Source organism: Somniosus microcephalus, chromosome 12 (assembly GCF_052327205.1).
Source record: "Somniosus microcephalus isolate GS21.2 chromosome 12, FLI_Smic_1.0, whole genome shotgun sequence".
In the NCBI taxonomy this organism is placed as follows: domain Eukaryota; kingdom Metazoa; phylum Chordata; class Chondrichthyes; order Squaliformes; family Somniosidae; genus Somniosus; species Somniosus microcephalus.
The window spans coordinates 27,779,444-27,795,730 of record NC_140998.1 but is presented as its reverse complement, the minus strand read 5'-3'; the positions used below and the strand labels follow the sequence as shown (position 1 = coordinate 27,795,730).

The 16,287-nt window shown below is 44.4% G+C and overlaps 1 protein-coding gene across 3 annotated transcripts in view; it reads left to right on the top strand.

Moving 5' to 3' along the window:
• syndig1l (synapse differentiation inducing 1-like) overlaps nucleotides 1–16,287 on the top strand; it is a 175,623-nt gene that overhangs the window by 41,705 nt on the left and 117,631 nt on the right. The window contains exon 2 of one of the 3 annotated variants that reach the window (XM_086002703.1): nucleotides 2,014–2,141. The exons of the other annotated variants lie outside the window; for them this stretch is intronic. The gene's annotated coding sequence lies outside the window, so the exon portion shown is untranslated. The remainder of the gene's footprint in view (nucleotides 1–2,013; nucleotides 2,142–16,287) is intronic. 3 annotated transcript variants of the gene reach the window in all.

Below are 16,287 nucleotides of genomic sequence, written 5' to 3'. Positions count from 1 at the left end.
CCATGGGACACCCCGAGTAGACGTGCTTCAGTCACTTTCGGCTGGTGCTGGACCATTGCATTCACTGATTCTTGCCGAGCGGTGGGATTGTCTGAGTGGGCGAGCTTCACTAGGCCTTGGCTAAGGCAAGTCCCGGCCTGTTCTGCTGTACCGGTAAGGAACAATGGGATGTGGCTGTAAGTAAGGTGGTTTTATTAAGATAACATTAATTTGCAGTATGTTTAGCATGTTTATTTTCCCCATTTAAACAACAAAAATATCTGGCTTTCTTTCTTACTGTACTGAGTGGCAATAACAGGCAGATAAAGCTATCCAACCAGTACCAAGCTATGCGACAAGGTGCACGGATTAATTTAAGATCATTGCTGCTCCGTTCCACTCTTGAGATTTGAATTTCCAAGTCTACAGGTTTGCCAACATTTGTCTTTTTATTTCTTTAACAATATATTGATTTGGCCTCATTACATCAGCTTGGCTTGGTCAGGAGCACCCTTACCTCTGGTTCGGGCAATTAGAGGTTCAAATCCCACACTAGGATTTGAGCTCATATTCTGTGCTGACACTCGGGTTTGGTGTTGAGGGAGTGCTATATTGCTGTCTATTTGAATGAGGATCTTATCTGCCTGTTTCAGGTAGATGTTAAAGATCTCGTGGCACTATTCAGAGAAAAGCAAGAGGTTACCCTGACCAACATTACTCCCTCGACTGAAAAATGAGAGATTAACCGGTCATTCATCCTGTTCGGTTAGAAGGACATTGCTGCTGCTGCAGAATGGTCACCATGTTCTCACTGCACCTGCTAATTGGGTGAAGAGTTTTCAGGTGATATGATGAGCCATTACATAAATGGGAGTCTTTTTATTCTTTCAATGGGCACAATTTACAGGGATAGAAGGAGGGAATTTTTCTCCCACTTCTTTCTATCCCCCCGAATCACGTGCAATAAAATATTACTGTAAATTAAATTATTGGCAGAAATGCTCAGGTTCGTTCCCGTTGAGTTAAGGGAATGCTCCAGTTTCGTGCTTTATAAAAAAAAATCACAATGTAGCACTTACTGTTATCGGCTGAGTCCCCAAGTATTTCTTTTCCTCTTGTTTCGCTTATTAAAGATTGATTTCCTGGTGCACTGTGTAATTGTATCTGTGGTGGGTGGCTACTGCCATTCTACCTGCCACACTCAAGTTATTATGTTCAAAATAGCTTTCTATTACCTCCCAACCTTTTGCAATGGCCTATCATGACTCCCAATGGTAAGTAAGGCAATTGTGTGCCATTGGGCAGGAATTTTGAGCGCAACATACTGCAAAACAAACTCCAAATATGAAAAACACTGTAAGATCCCTTAATTTCTATTTTGTGATAAAGCATTTGTAGAATTTTGTGGATCCATTTTAATTAATAAACTCTATTTTTTGTGTGTTTTCTGGAGCATTCCGTTAATCTATTGCATACATCAGTGTTTTGGGGGTCGAGGCAAAAATGAGCATGGACTGTTAATTTTTGCCTCGACCCCCAAAACACTGATGTGGGGCACCGCTGCTACCTGAATCCTTCTGTTAATATAAGTGATTCTGGCCCTGCTTACTGTAGCTGAGAATTCTCATGAGAACAGGAATTCCCACCTGCACAATGCAGCAGCCGGAATCACACCCAGGAGCACCAGGATTGAGGTAGGAGCAGTGCTGAGGGGGAGGGAAGATGGGGTGGGGGGGGGAGGATGTAATTGGACAGCAGTGGAAAGGAGAGAGAAACAGTGAAATGGTTAGTAATGAAGGAGAGAGAGAAAAGGAAAGGATGCCAATGAAGGATAGTCAGGAGGGAACAGATGGATGACTATGAAGAAGAGAAGGAAGGGATAGAATGGACCCACCTTGCCAGACTCGCGCAATGGAAGTCTCCTCTCCAGCCCAGGAATTTCAGCCCCATATTAACCAAAGGAATCTTCTCCCTTGTATTTATGATCTTGCTGATGAATAACAATCTAACAGAATCTTCTCTCCTTCTGTTTAGCGCACACTGGAGTCATCTAGTAGAAGTACCTCATTACTGCACCAACTTCCACTCGATTTTCACTCCTTGGAGGCAGTATGGGGATTTGAGATCACTGACGTGTCACACCAATAAATCCAGATCTAATTGTGAGTTCTGTGGAACTGCAATCACATGTAATGTTGCTTATCAGGATAATTAAAAAAGGTTATAGACAAAGATTTTGAAAACCACACGGATTTCTACTTTTTGCGATAAGAAATAATCTTTAGTTCTGTGCATTTCTCTAAAGATTGTCTTGACTGCTGACACTTGCTGTCAAAGGGCACAAATGGCCACTTGGCTAAGGACTTTGGCGTCTCCTGGAACTGTACCCCTGCAAAAAGCCAATGCCTTAACATAAGAACATAAAAAATAGGAGGAGGAGGAGGCCATTTGGCCCTTCGAGCCTGCTCCGCCATTCAATAAGATCATGGCTGATCTTCTACCTCACCTCCACTTTCCTGCACTATCCCCATATCCCTTGATTTCCTTAATATTCAAAAATCTATCGATCTCTGTCTTGAATATACTCAATGACTGAGCCTCCACAGCCCTCTGGGGTAGAGAATTCCAAAGATTCACCACCCTCTGAGTGAAGACATTTCTCCTCATCTCAGTCCTAAATGGCCAACCCCTTATTCTGAGACTGTGACCCCTGGTTCTAGACTCCCCAGACAGGGGAAACATCCTCCCTGCATCTACCCTGTAAGAATTTTGTATGTTTTAATGAGATCGGCCCAGAAATTCGGGTCTCCACGGGTGAGTACGCACGGGGTACTCACTCGTAGGCCCAATGGAAGTGCTGGTTGCCTGCATGCACTGCGCATGCGTGGGAAACCGGCACTTCCATTCCTCTGAACAAAGGGGTTCAGAGGTCGAACATGTTCGCGGGAGAGGCTGCGCATGCGCATCGAACTTTTTTTTTATATAGATTTTCCCGCGAGGGTAAGCCTGCAGAAGTTAGAAATGTAAAAAGCAGGCGTAAGGCCTGCTTTTTACAAGGTAAGTGGTGAATTAATTAAAATTAAAACATTTTTTCCACAGGTTTATTATTTTTAAATACTTTAAAGCAAGGTAAGTTTATTTTTAGCCCCGTTAGAAAATAAATGTTTTTTCAAAAATTTAAATTATTGTTTAAAATAGTTATTTCATGTCATTTATAGATTATTTAAAAAATGTGATTTAAAAAAAAAAATTATTTGAAGATTTAGTGCTATTTTGGGGCCGTAGTATTTTTAAGTCTTGACAGCACTTCCTGTCAGACTTATGAATGGAGCATTCCCTGCTCCGATTGGCTCCTCATGGCCCACGCGATCCCACGGGATGCATCGAACTAACTGCGCCCCTGGGATACGCAAGCACTGCGCGCCGGCAGATGGACCAGGCCCCAGATTGGAATTCCACGGGGGCCCAGAGCTCAACGGCTGGCGTGCAAGGTAAGTGCAGATCGGGGGCTTACACCCGCGGGAAGCCCCCGACCCGAATTTCTGGGCCATCACCTCTCATTCTTCTAAACTTCAGAGAATATAGGCCTAGTCTACTCAATCTCTCATAGGACAATCCCCCCATCCCAGGAACCAGTCTGGTGAACCTTCATTGCAGTCCCTCTATGGCAAGTATATCGTTCCTTAGGTAAGGAGACCAAAACTGTACACAACACTCCAGGTGTGGTCTCACCAGGGCCTTATATAACTGCAGTAAGATGTCTTCACTCTTATACTCAAATCCTCTTGTTATAAAGGCCAACATACCATTTCCTTTCCTAATTGCTTGCTGTACCTACATGTTAACTTTCAGTGATTCGTGTACAAGGACACCCAGATCCCTCTGAATACCAACATTTCCCAATCTCTCCCCATTTAAAAAATACTCTGCCTTTCTATTTTTCCTACCAAAGTGGATAACTTCACATTTCTCTACATTATATTCCATTTGCCATGTTCCTGCCCACTCACTTAGCCTGTCTATATCCCCTTGAAGCCTCCTTGCATCCTCCTCATAACTTACATTCCCACTCAGCTTTGTATCATCAGCAAACTTGGATATATTACATTTGGTCTCCTGATCCAAATCATTGATGTAGATTGTGAATAGCTGAGGCCCAAGCACTGATCCTTGCGGTACCCCACTAGTTACAGCCTGCGAACCCAAAAATGACCCGTTTATTCCCACTCTCTGTTTTCTGTAACCAATTCTCAATCCATGCTAGTATATTACCCCCAATCCCATGAGCCCTAATTTTGTTTAATAACCTCTTGTGTAGCACCTTATCGAAAGCCTTTTGAAAATCCAAATGCACCACATCCACTGGTTCCCCCTTATCTATTATCACAGCCCCAGGACATCGCTGCAGGAGTTCCTCAGGGCAGTGTCCTAGGCCCAACCATCTTCAGCTGCTTCATCAATGACCTTCCCTCCAACATAAGGTCAGAAATGGGGATGTTCGCTGATGACTGCACTGTGTTCAGCGCCATTCACAACTCCTCAGATAATGAAGCAGTTCATGCCCGCATGCAACAAGACCTGGATGACGTTTAGGCTTGGGCTGATAAGTGGCAGGTAACATTCACACCACAGAAGTGCCAGGCAATGACTATCTCCAACAAGCGAGAGTCTAACCACCTCCCCATGACATTCAATGGCATTACCATCGCCAAATCCCCCACCATCAACATCTGGGGGTCACCATTGACCAGAAACTTAACTGGACCAGCCACATAAATATTGTGGCAACAAGAGCAGGTCAGAGGCTAGGTATTCTGCGGCGAGTGTCTCACCTCTTGACTCCCCAAAGCCTTTCCACCATCTACAAGGCACAAGTAAAGAGTGTGATGGAATACTCTCCACTTGCCTGGATGAGTGCAGCTGCAACAACACTCAAGAAGCTCGACACCATCCAGGACAAAGCAGCCTGTTTGATTGGCACCCCATCCACCACCTTAAACATTCACTCCCTCCACCACCGGCGTACCGTGGCTGCAGTGTGTACCATCTACAAGATGCACTGCAGCAATTCGCCAAGGCTTCTTCAGCAGCACCTCCCAAACCCTCGACCTCTTCCACCTAGAAGAACAAGGGCAGCCGGCGCATGGGAACACCACCACCTCCAAGTTCCCCTCCAAGTTACACACCATCCTGACATAGAAGTATATCGCTGATCCTTCATCGTCGCTGGGTCAAAATCCTGGAACTCCCTCCCTAACAGCACTGTGGGAGTACCTTCACCACACGGACTGCAGCGGTTCAAGAAGGCAGCTCACCACCACCTTCTCAACGGCAACGAGGGATGGGCAATAAATGCTGGCCTTGCCAGCGACACCCTGATCCCATAAGCAAATAAAAAAACAATTCTGCTAGTTACAACCGCAAAAAACTCTAACAGATTCGTCAAACACGATTTCCCTTTCATAAATCCATATTGACTCTGCCCAATCCGATTATTATTTTCTAAGTGCCCTGTTACCACGTCCTTAATAATAGATTCTAGCATTTTCCCTACTACTGATGTCAGGCTAACTGGCCTGTAGTTCCCCATTTTCTCTGTCCCTCATTTCTTAAATAGTGGGGTTACATTTGCTACCTTCCAATCCACGGGAACCGTTCTAGAATCTATGGAATTTTGGAAAATTCTCTTTCAGTGAAGAAGAGAGAATGGGGAAGAAAATAAAGGGAAAATAGTCAACTCTCAAATTTTTGTATCACGGACCATTTAATCCACTCATTCAGAATTCAATCTAAACACAAATAACCAGAAAGCACTGAACAAAAGTATATATTTTACATAAAACTAATTAGATTTCTGAAATGTGTTGCTGACTCTAGGTCAAATCTAGGAGTAGATTGATGGCATTAACTGTGCTGTTCATTAAAAAAAATTGGATAATTGGAGTGCAGTTTATGCTTGAATGAGGATTCTGAGTTTAACTTGCTATGTATGGATCAGGAATTCTATACTGTGGAAGTGACTGGGTCTTGCTCTGCTCTCCTGGAGTGTGAATGAATGGAATGGGATTTAGTCAATTGGGATTCTACAGGGGAATGGAATTCTGTACAATGATGGCAAATAGGAATTGGTATTCTCGTGAATGGGAGTGATAGGGAAATATTGTGGTCTGCTAAGATAGTGTAAAATAAGGAATTTGTAATTTGTCCATTGGAATTCTGAAGAGTGCTACTGAATGAAATTTATTTCCCCATTGGAATTCCATTACCGCATTAGTGAATGGAATAGATTCAGTCCACTTCAATCCTGCACGGTGCTGGTGAATGGAATGGATCCAGTCCACTTCAATCCTGCACGGTGCTGGTGAATGGAATAGATTCAGTCCATTGCAATCCTGCACAGTGCTGGTGAATGGAATAGATTCAGTCCACTTCAATCCTGCACAGTGCTGGTGAATGGAATGGATCCAGTCCACTTCAATCCTGCACGGTGCTGGTGAATGGAACGGATTCAGTCCACTTCAATCCTGCACAGTGCTGGTGAATGGAACGGATTCAGTCCACTTCAATCCTGCACAGTGCTGGTGAATGGAACGGATTCAGCCCACTTCAATGCTGCACAGTGCTGGTGAATGGAACGGATTCAGCCCACTTCAATCGTGCACGGTGCTGGTGAATTGATTTGTTTTGATCTGTCGGAATTTTTTTTACAGTGCTAATGAATTACCTTGATCGTACATGGAAATACATGAGAAGTGGCTTCAGTTGATTAACATGATGCGTACTCCAGATGTACAACATCATCATTTTTCCAATTGCCGCACACGTCTTATTTTATTCTTTCCATGGCATTAATCGGTGTGAAATTAAAAGCCAGCAGGATAAGTCAATGCGCAGCGTTTACGTGCATTAAACTGCAGTGACACATGAGAAAGATGTTGACACATCCTGTTCTGGTCACATGCCCCGTGTTCAGATGTTCACGTTATCAGCGGGTCTGTAAAAACCCATGCACCACTTTCAATTATTTGAACATTTGAAAGTCTTTTCGTTCTCAGCAGGCTGTGTATAATCAAACAGAATCCAATTAAAACCCTTTTAACTTGCAAAAGACAGAACAATTTGCATGTTTACGTGTACCGGGCGAGCACGGAAATTGGCTGATTAATGAAGACTTTGAAGCTTTAGCCCTTGGAGGACTGGAGCATTGTGTCTCTCTCCCGCCATCTCCTAAAAGAACATGTGGCCACACTTCACAACAACAGCAACTTGCATTTATATAGCGCCTTTAACATAGTAAAACGCCCCAAACAAAATGTGACAGGGAAGCACATAAGGAGATATTAGGACAGGTGATCAAAAGCTTGGTCAAAGAGATAAGGTTTAAGGAGTGTCCTAAAGGAGGAGAGAGAGGTGGAGAGGTTTATGGAGGGAATTCCAGAGTTTAGGGCCGAGGCAACAGAAGGCACGGCCACCAGTGGTGTAGTGGTTAAAATCGGGGATGCTCAAGAGGCCAGAATTGGAGGAGCGCAGATATCTCGGTGGGTGGGGGGCGGGGTTGGAGGAGATTACAGAAATAGGGAGGGGCGAGGCCATGGAGGGATTTGAAAACAAGGATGAGAATTTTAAAATCAAGGCATTGCTTAATTCTTCCTTTTTCTCCTGGATGACCTCTAATATATTATATCCTGGTATCCTATAATATTCGGAGTTTTTTTTCATAAATCATCTGAAATTGAAAAGATGAGTCTGGCCATTCATGTGCTTTTAACAGGACACATGTCATCATGAAGAATATTTTGAGTGTTTATCTTCTGAATCAGAAGTGAAGGGACGCTGCATGCTATCTGCCATCTTGGAGGTGAAATTGGTCCTGGGTGGTTGTGCAAAACGGGTGATAGCGAATCTATTTTTATTCATTCACAGGATGTGGGTGTCGTTGGCAAGGACAGCATTTATTGCCCATTCCTAGTTGCCCTTGAGAAGGTGGTGGTGATTGGCAGAAGAACCAAAGGTGGCATGAGGAAAAACTTTTTTACGCAGCGAGTTGTTATGATCTGGGATGCACGGCCTGAAAGGGTCGTGGTGGCAGATTCAGTTGTGGCTTTCAAAAGGGAATTGGATAAGTACTTGATGGAAAAATATTTGCAGGGCTATGGGGAAAGGGCGGGGGAGTGGGACTAGCGGAAGTGCTCTTACAGAGAGCCGGCACAGGCTCAACAGGCCAAATAGCCTCCTTCTGTGCTGTAACCATTCTTTGATTTTATGATTCTTGAACCGCTGCAGTCCGTGTGGTGAAGGTTCTCCCACAGTGCTGTTAGGGAGGGAGTTCCAGGATTTTGATCCAGCGACAATGAAGGAATGGCGATATACTTCCAAGTCAGGATGGTGTGCGACTTGGAGGGGAACTTGGAGGTGATGGTGTTCCCATGTATCTGCTGCACTTGTCCATCTAGGTGGAAGAGGTCGTGGGTTTGGGAGATGCTGTTGAAGAAGCATTGGCTAGTTGCTGCAGTGAATCTTGTAGATGATGCACACTGCAGCCACGGTGTGCAGGTGGTGGATGTAGTGAATGTTTAAGGTGGTGGATGGGGTGCTGATGAAGTAGACAAAATGGCCCTGGATGGTGTCGAGCTTGTTGAGTGTTGTTCGAGCTGCACTCATCCAGGCAAGTGGAGAATATTCCATTGCACTCCTGACTTGTGCCTTGTAGATGGTGGAAAGGCTTTGGGGAGTCAGGAAGTGAGCCACTCGCCGCAGAATACCCAGCCTCTGACTTGTTCTTGTAGCCACAGTATTTATGTGGCTGGTCCAGTTAAGTTTCTGATCAATGATGATCCCCAGGATGTTGATGGTGGGGGATTCGGCGATGGTAATGCCATTGAATGTCAAGGGGAGGTGGTTAGACTCTCTCTTGTTGGAGCTAGTCATTACCTGGCACTTGTGTGATGCAAATGTTACTTGCTTCATACGTCACCCGATTTTCTTTTTGATGTCTTCAATGTCGCAAGGCTTGCACATCTCGGAAAAATCCATCCAATGCTCCCAGCCTTTGCTTATTGTTGCTTGTATCGTCCATAGCCTTGCTCAGAGTAAGTCACATGATATGCTGTTTAATAATTTAAGGAGTGTCACTCCCTGTGTCCTGTACAATTCTTCTGCTATGATGACAGTGTGTTTAAAGTGGCTTATTCCTTTAAAGCCAAAAAGCCTAATTGTTGTAAGTAAACACAACCTGAAGTAACTCAGTTTTGATTGCTGTTTGATGAGACATCCCCAGCCCATCCGACCGGTCCCAAAAACTAATACCCCTCAATCAATCACTCCCTCAAATATCTATCCAATTCCCCCTTAAATTGACCACACAATTGCCGCCACACACATTCACCACTCTCTGTGAGAAGTAGTTAAATAAGTCGTCTTCCTTCTAAGCTTTAACTTATGTCGCCAGGTTGTAGAGTTCGCAGATTAGAAGGTGTAAGTACATTTCTGACTAGCATGAAATGACAGCCTTGCTTTCACTTTTTTATACATCTCCTCCAGCCCTATATTCCCTCCCACCCCGCTCCGCTCAAAACCTCCAGTCCTCTGACTCTCGCCTCCTGTGCATCCAGCCATCCCCGCCTGTCCTCCACCATTGGTGGCGGGGCTCTCTGTCTCCTTGGCCTGACTCTTTGGAACTCTCTCGTTAAACTTCTCCACCTCTTCAAATATCCTCCTCAAGACCAATTTCCTTGGCCAAACTTTCAGTCATCTTTCCTAATCTATCGCTTCCTGGCTTAGCCTCCATTTTCATTACACTCATTTATGAAGCACCTTGGGGTGAACCAGTTCACACTGGTTGAGGCTATTAAATGTATGAGACACGATCCATTCAGAGATGCAAAATACATCAAGCTGTAGCGTGTACCGTTCAGTCAAATACATCACAATATTACACACTCTGATGCCAAACGATCATTACTCTGTCTCAGGAACTGTCACAGCACAGTGAGCAGAGCACTGCAAATTTAAACCAATACCCAGCGCATCTTGAAATCAGCCTCCAAAGAAAATAAAAAATAAATACGGTGCCAACATTTTCATCGCTTTGCAGGCACACTCTGAGAATCGAGGATGCAAAAAAACTATTGAGCACACTGAAGCTCAGCAATCTAAACCTGCCGCTGTTGTCGCGTCAGTCAGAGGTGAGATAGCAAAAACGATGATGTTTCAATGATTAGAATAAATGTGAACTGAATAGATATCCCAACTCTATATTCATAATATAAACGATACCCAGTATTTACTAAAGGGGAACCAGTATGTTAGGGTCTAATTGGAGCCTGAGCGGGCCAAGTGATATACGAGGTCGACGCGTTACCCAACTTAGACTTCACAGAATCACAGAATCACAGAAACCCCACAGTGCAGATAGAGGCCATTTCGGCCCATCGAGCCTGCACCGACACGTATCCCACCCGATCCCCGTAACCCCTACACCAACACATATCCCACCCTATCCCCGTAACCCCACGTATTTAATCCCCCTAACACTAAGGGTCAATTTATCATAGCCAATCAACCTAACCCGCACATCTTTGGACTGTGGGAGGAAACCGGAGCACCCGGAGGAAACCCACGCAAACACGGGGAGAATGTGCAAACTCCACACAGACAGTCGCCCGAGGCCGGATTCGAACCCGGGTCTCTGGCGCTGTGAGGCAACAGTGCTAACCACTATGCCACCGTGCTGCCCTTATGTGAATAAACTCACACAACCAAATAGTTTGAGAGAAGTAAAAAGGCACAGTTTAATGTACAGAGCGCTCTGGGAGAAGAAGAACAGTAGACCCCGCGGTCTCAGCTGCCAGCTTCTCGGTTTTACAATAGTAGCCGAGCTTCTTTTATACAGTTTAAAAACAGGAAAGGTACCATATCAGCAGCTATTACATTAATTCCTTGGCCAATCTGGTACTTTAGCATCCTTCAACTTTGGCCAATCCGATACCTTAGCAACCCTTAATCACATTCTGTCAAAAACAAGTTAATTATATTATTATACCGTTAGCTAGCTTCTTTCACAAACAACTTAATTATATTACTGTTAGCTAGCTTCTTTCATGTGACATGTTGGTATTTCGCAACCCTATTCTCACAGTGATACCTATGTCCTGCCAGTTGCATAACCCCACCCTTAAACACCCTTTACCTCCCTTGTTCTTCCTAAACATAATTTTTCGCTCTTACAGTTTTACCCCAACAGTTGACTAGCCGTTCCTGTCTTACATCTGTACAAGTGATATCACAAGTTGGTGCAAGCAGATCAAGTCAGCTGTCTGTTATGCCAGTGTCTGCAAAATGTCAATAAATGTCAAGTATTTCAGCAGGCACTACGGTGCCATTTTAAATTGTCCTCCAACAGCCCCCCCTTTTGGTCCTGGAGCACGATCCTCTTGCTCCCAGATGACCATCGTTCTTCGTTTCTTCACAGGGTTGGTTTACAACCACTGACTCATCTCGTGAGAACCGGCCGTTCCGGCCACGTCATCATACGTTTCTTCTTCTTCACCCGTATTTCTGGGCAGGAGGTCGGTGTATTCTTCGACAGAAGCTACTGGCAGCACAGCTTTCACAGCAGTTTGACAGCACATTTTAATGATACTCAATGCACAGCACAGCAGTATACATATCACAACTATGATCAATATCATTTGCATTAGCCAAGCACCCCAGCCTGATCCTCCCAGTAACCAATCAAACCATCCGCCTCCAATATTGGATTGATGGAGCAAAGCTACTTGTTTTTGAATATGGTCTGCTAGGTTGGTAATATTTTCAGAACTATCTTGGATATATGTACAGCATTCTGCTCCGATCATGGCACATGTACCTCCCTGTGCAGCTAGTAGGTAATCTAGTGCCATTCTATTTTGTAGGGCAACAGTTCTTAGGGCTACCATTTCAGCACTCATCTCTCTCAGGGATTCAGCCATGTCATTGGCTGCTCCCTCAATTATGGTTGCCAATAACCATATTTCTTGAGAAGTAAACACTATTCCAGCCGTGGGGAACATAGCTCCTAGTACCACCTGCCAGGTGGGAAGTTCTCTTTTAGTACGACTATGCTTGTGGTGGTCTTTCAATTCCTTTATGTGGTGTGGTTTTCTCCGGGTGCTCCGGTTTCCTCCCACAGTCCAAAGATGTGCGGGTTAGGTTGATTGGCCATGATAAAAAATTGGCCCTTAGTGTTAGGGGGGATTAAATACATGGGGTTACGGGGATAGGGCTTGTGTGGGATGGCTGTCGGTGTAGGGACCGGGTGCTAGGGTTTGGATGATCAGCCATGACCTCGTTGAATGGCGGAGCAGGCTCGAAGAGCCGAGTGGCCTACTCCTGCTCCTATCTTCTATGTTTCTATGTTTCTATGTACGTATGGTACTACATACCCCAAATAGCATGATCCTGCCCAATTCTCTGGTAGCCAGGGGTATGCTCTATGACCGCATATGAAGTATGTCCCATTATAGGCTGTCATTATCTGTCCCGGTTGTTCGGGGTTTATGTTGGCGTGGAAGACGGTAAAACCCATCTGGTTGTCAGTATCTGTTCACCTGGTCCCATTCCATGGTTTATTATTGGTCAAATTCATCAAATTGGTAGTATTGAACCACCAGCTTTCCATGGAATTTCCTGCATTATATGTGGTAAAATTTTGTATGCAATGACTTTTCCCCACATCAATTCTGATCCCTTCAGTCTGTTCTGTACCGCGCTCCCAACATATCTCCCCGATCGGCTGGCCCTTTCCTGACCTATTGGTAAGGACTAAAAAGGGGGGTTCTTTCGTATAATCATATGTTGGCTTATACCATTCTTTAAAATTTTCTAACGCATATCCTCCCCCCCGGAACTCATTCCTTAGGCTAGTCCATTTCTGTTCCCATGTTTTTCCGAAGGTGGATAAGGTGGTATTTTTCTGTTTCGTATGATTTTTATTAATTATCCATTCTGCCATATCTGTGAGGTTCAAGGGTATTGGTCGCAAGGGTATCCCTCCTTTCGCATGAGTGGGAGTATGGCTACATACCCAACAGGCATCTATCCCACTCAGTTTGGCATACTTATATGACATATATAAAAACGTATTTACATGCAGCTCCCTTTTCTTGTGGGAGTTAAGTATACCTTCCGTGACAATACCAATTAACACAACTATACATAAAACACTTAACAGCCTCATGTTGTTTTGGGGCTGTCACCTTTTGCTTGCAGTATTCAATCTGTAGGTTTAAATTACATGTTTTTTTTTCTCTCGGGAACAATTTATGGGTAGACTTTTAATTGGGTCCAATGTTTCCACTTTCCTACACCCCTTATGTCCAGACAGGCACAGGTGTCTCCACTGATTATAACCTCATAGGGTCCATACCATTTTGGGGCAAATCCCGGTTTTCCAGGTAAGTTTTTTAACATTACCTTAGATCCAGCGGGTGGAACCTTGGGGAGCATTTGTAATTTCAGCTCCTCGTCCCTTTCCTGTTGACGGTTCCTAACCCCCGCCCTCATTTCTTTTAGTTGGTTACTTAGTTCCAACACATATCGTTTTAGCCTGCCTTTTAAGGGCCCCACATCTGCTCCACCTGTTATAATGCCTTCTGGTAATTGCATTGCTCGTCCTGTCATTAATTCATAAGGGGTTAGTCCAGTGGTACGATTGGAAGTTGCTCTCAACTTCATTAATATTATGGGTAACACCTCCACCCATGTTTTTCCAGTTTCGGCTATAGCTTTGGCCAGAGCTAATTTCAAAGTTCTGTTCATTCTCTCTACCATCCCGGAGCTTTCGGGGTGGTAGGGTATGTGGAATTTCTGTTTGATTCCCATCAATTTGCAAATGGTTTTTACCACTGTTCCAGTAAAGTGCGTTCCTTGATCAGAATCTATTTGCAATGGTACTCCCCACCTTGGGATAACTTCTTCTGCCAAAAGACGCGCAACTGTTAATGCGGTACAATTTCGGGTAGGAAAAGCCTCTACCCACCTTGTAAACTGATCAATTATTACTAAACAATATCTTTTTCCATGTGATGATGGCAGGGGGCCAGTAAAGTCAATTTGTAAGTGTTCCCAAGGTCCCCTAGGTCGAGGCTGATGTGCCATTCTAATTTTTACAGGCCTGCCTGGATTATATTGTGCACACGTCACACACCGGTGACAGTGTTTTGCTATATCTCTTCCCATTCCAGGCCACCACCAATCTCTTGAGAGAGCTTCCTGCATGGCATCTCGTCCTGAATGCATCAGGCCATGATGCAGATCCAGTAACGTTAACCTTACACACTCTGGTGCTAATACTTTAGTATCCTTCCTCCAGATTCCATCTGATCCTTGTACTGCCCCTTTCTGTTTCCATTCATCCTTTTCTACTGGCGAGGTATCTTTCTGCAATTTCTGTATTTCAATTTCTTCCATTTGTACGCTCCCTACAGGATAACTGTCTTCCTCTTCCTCTAATTCTAGAGCTGCCTTGGCCACCAAATCGGCCGCCTGATTACCCTGTTGATTTAGCCAGTCAGGGTTACCCTGTTCTGGGGCCTTCTGGTGTGCCTTTATTTTTATAACAGCTACCTTACTTGGTTTTGCCGCCGCATCTAATAAGGCTCTTATTCGTTGTTGATGTTTAATAGGTTCCCCAGTAGTGGTTACAAATCCACGTCTTCCCCAGGCTGTCATATAGTCGTGTGCTACCCCAAAGGCGTACCGGCTATCTGTATAAATATTGACAGTTTTTCCTTCTGCTAATTCAAGGGCTTTGGTTAGGGCGACTATCTCCACAACTTGTGCGGATAGTCCTCCGTCTAATCGCCCGGATTTTACTGTTTTAAGAGTATTGTCCACTATTGCCCAGCCTGTTCTAGGTAAGCCGTTAATATATTTGCGGGATCCATCTACATAGAAGACCTCTTCTGTCTGTTCCAAAGCTTCTTCCTTAATCCAACTTTCCTCAGCTTCCTCATCTATATCCCCACACTTATGTGGTTCTCCTTTGTTTAACATTCCTGCGGCTGGGTTAACTCCGGTGTCCCGAATTATTCGTACTGATTTATCCGTTGGTACTAATACGGCTTCCCATCTTGCCCTCCTCATATTTGAAACTGACCTTAATCTTCCGGTATTTAACATTTCTACCAAGGTGTGTTTGGTATGGAGGATAATTTCTCCTGTCATTACGATGGGCTCACTAACCTTTACCGCCCATGCTGCACAATCCAGGGCAGCTACACACCGAGAAAGTCCGGCTGCTGCCGGACATCATCGTGTGGAATAATAGGCTACCGGTCTATTATCACCCCCGTGGTCTTGAGTGACTACCGCAGCGTAGAAGCCTCCTTCATTTTCACAATAGATGTGAAATGGCTTACCTATATTGGGTAATCCTAATCCTGGAGCTAATGTTAAGGCAGTTTTTAGTTCGGTATACGCATTTTCTTGTTCCGATCCCCATCCTATCTGATCGAGGGCCGCGTTCCCTCCTTTTACTAATCTTTGTATTGGCTCCGCTATTTTAGCAAAGTTGGGGATGAAGTTCCTACTATAGTTAAAGAGTCCAATACTTTCCTAACTCCTCTAACTGTACTGGGTCTGGGCATAGCCCGTATAGCCGCTTTTCTATCTTCTGGCATTGTTTTAGTTCCTTGCGAAATTTTATGGCCCAAATAGGTTACTTCTGATTTCCCAACTTGCGCTTTTTTGGGGTTCACTTTAAACCCTTTACTATTTAGTGCTCGTAACACCAAATAGAGTGCACAATTGTGGTCTTCCTCCTTCTCTGAAGCAATGAGGAGGTCATCCACATATTGTGGAATAGTACTTCCCTTCGGGAGGTCAACTGTCTCCAGTAGAGACTGCATGACTCTATGGAATATAGCCGGACTGTTATGGAACCCTTGTGGCAAGCGGGTCCATGTGTATTGCGTATCTCCTATAGTGAACGCAAATTTCTCCTGGGATCCTGGGTCCAAAGGTAATGACCAGAATCCATTTGCAATATCTAATACCGTGAAAACTTTATGTTCTGCGCTTTACCCATTTAATATTGTCGCTGGACTTGCTACAATAGGATGTAACTTTGGTGTTACTTTATTTAAAGCGGTATAGTCAATAGTTAATCTCCAAGTTCCGTCGGGTTTTCCTACCGGCCAGGTAGGGGAATTGGTTGTGCTTTCCGTTTTACGCACTACTCCCTGTTCTTCCAATGTTTTAATTATTTCCGTAATTGCTTTCTTAGCTTCGGGTTTTATTGGGCATTGTCTATGCGGTTTATGCTCT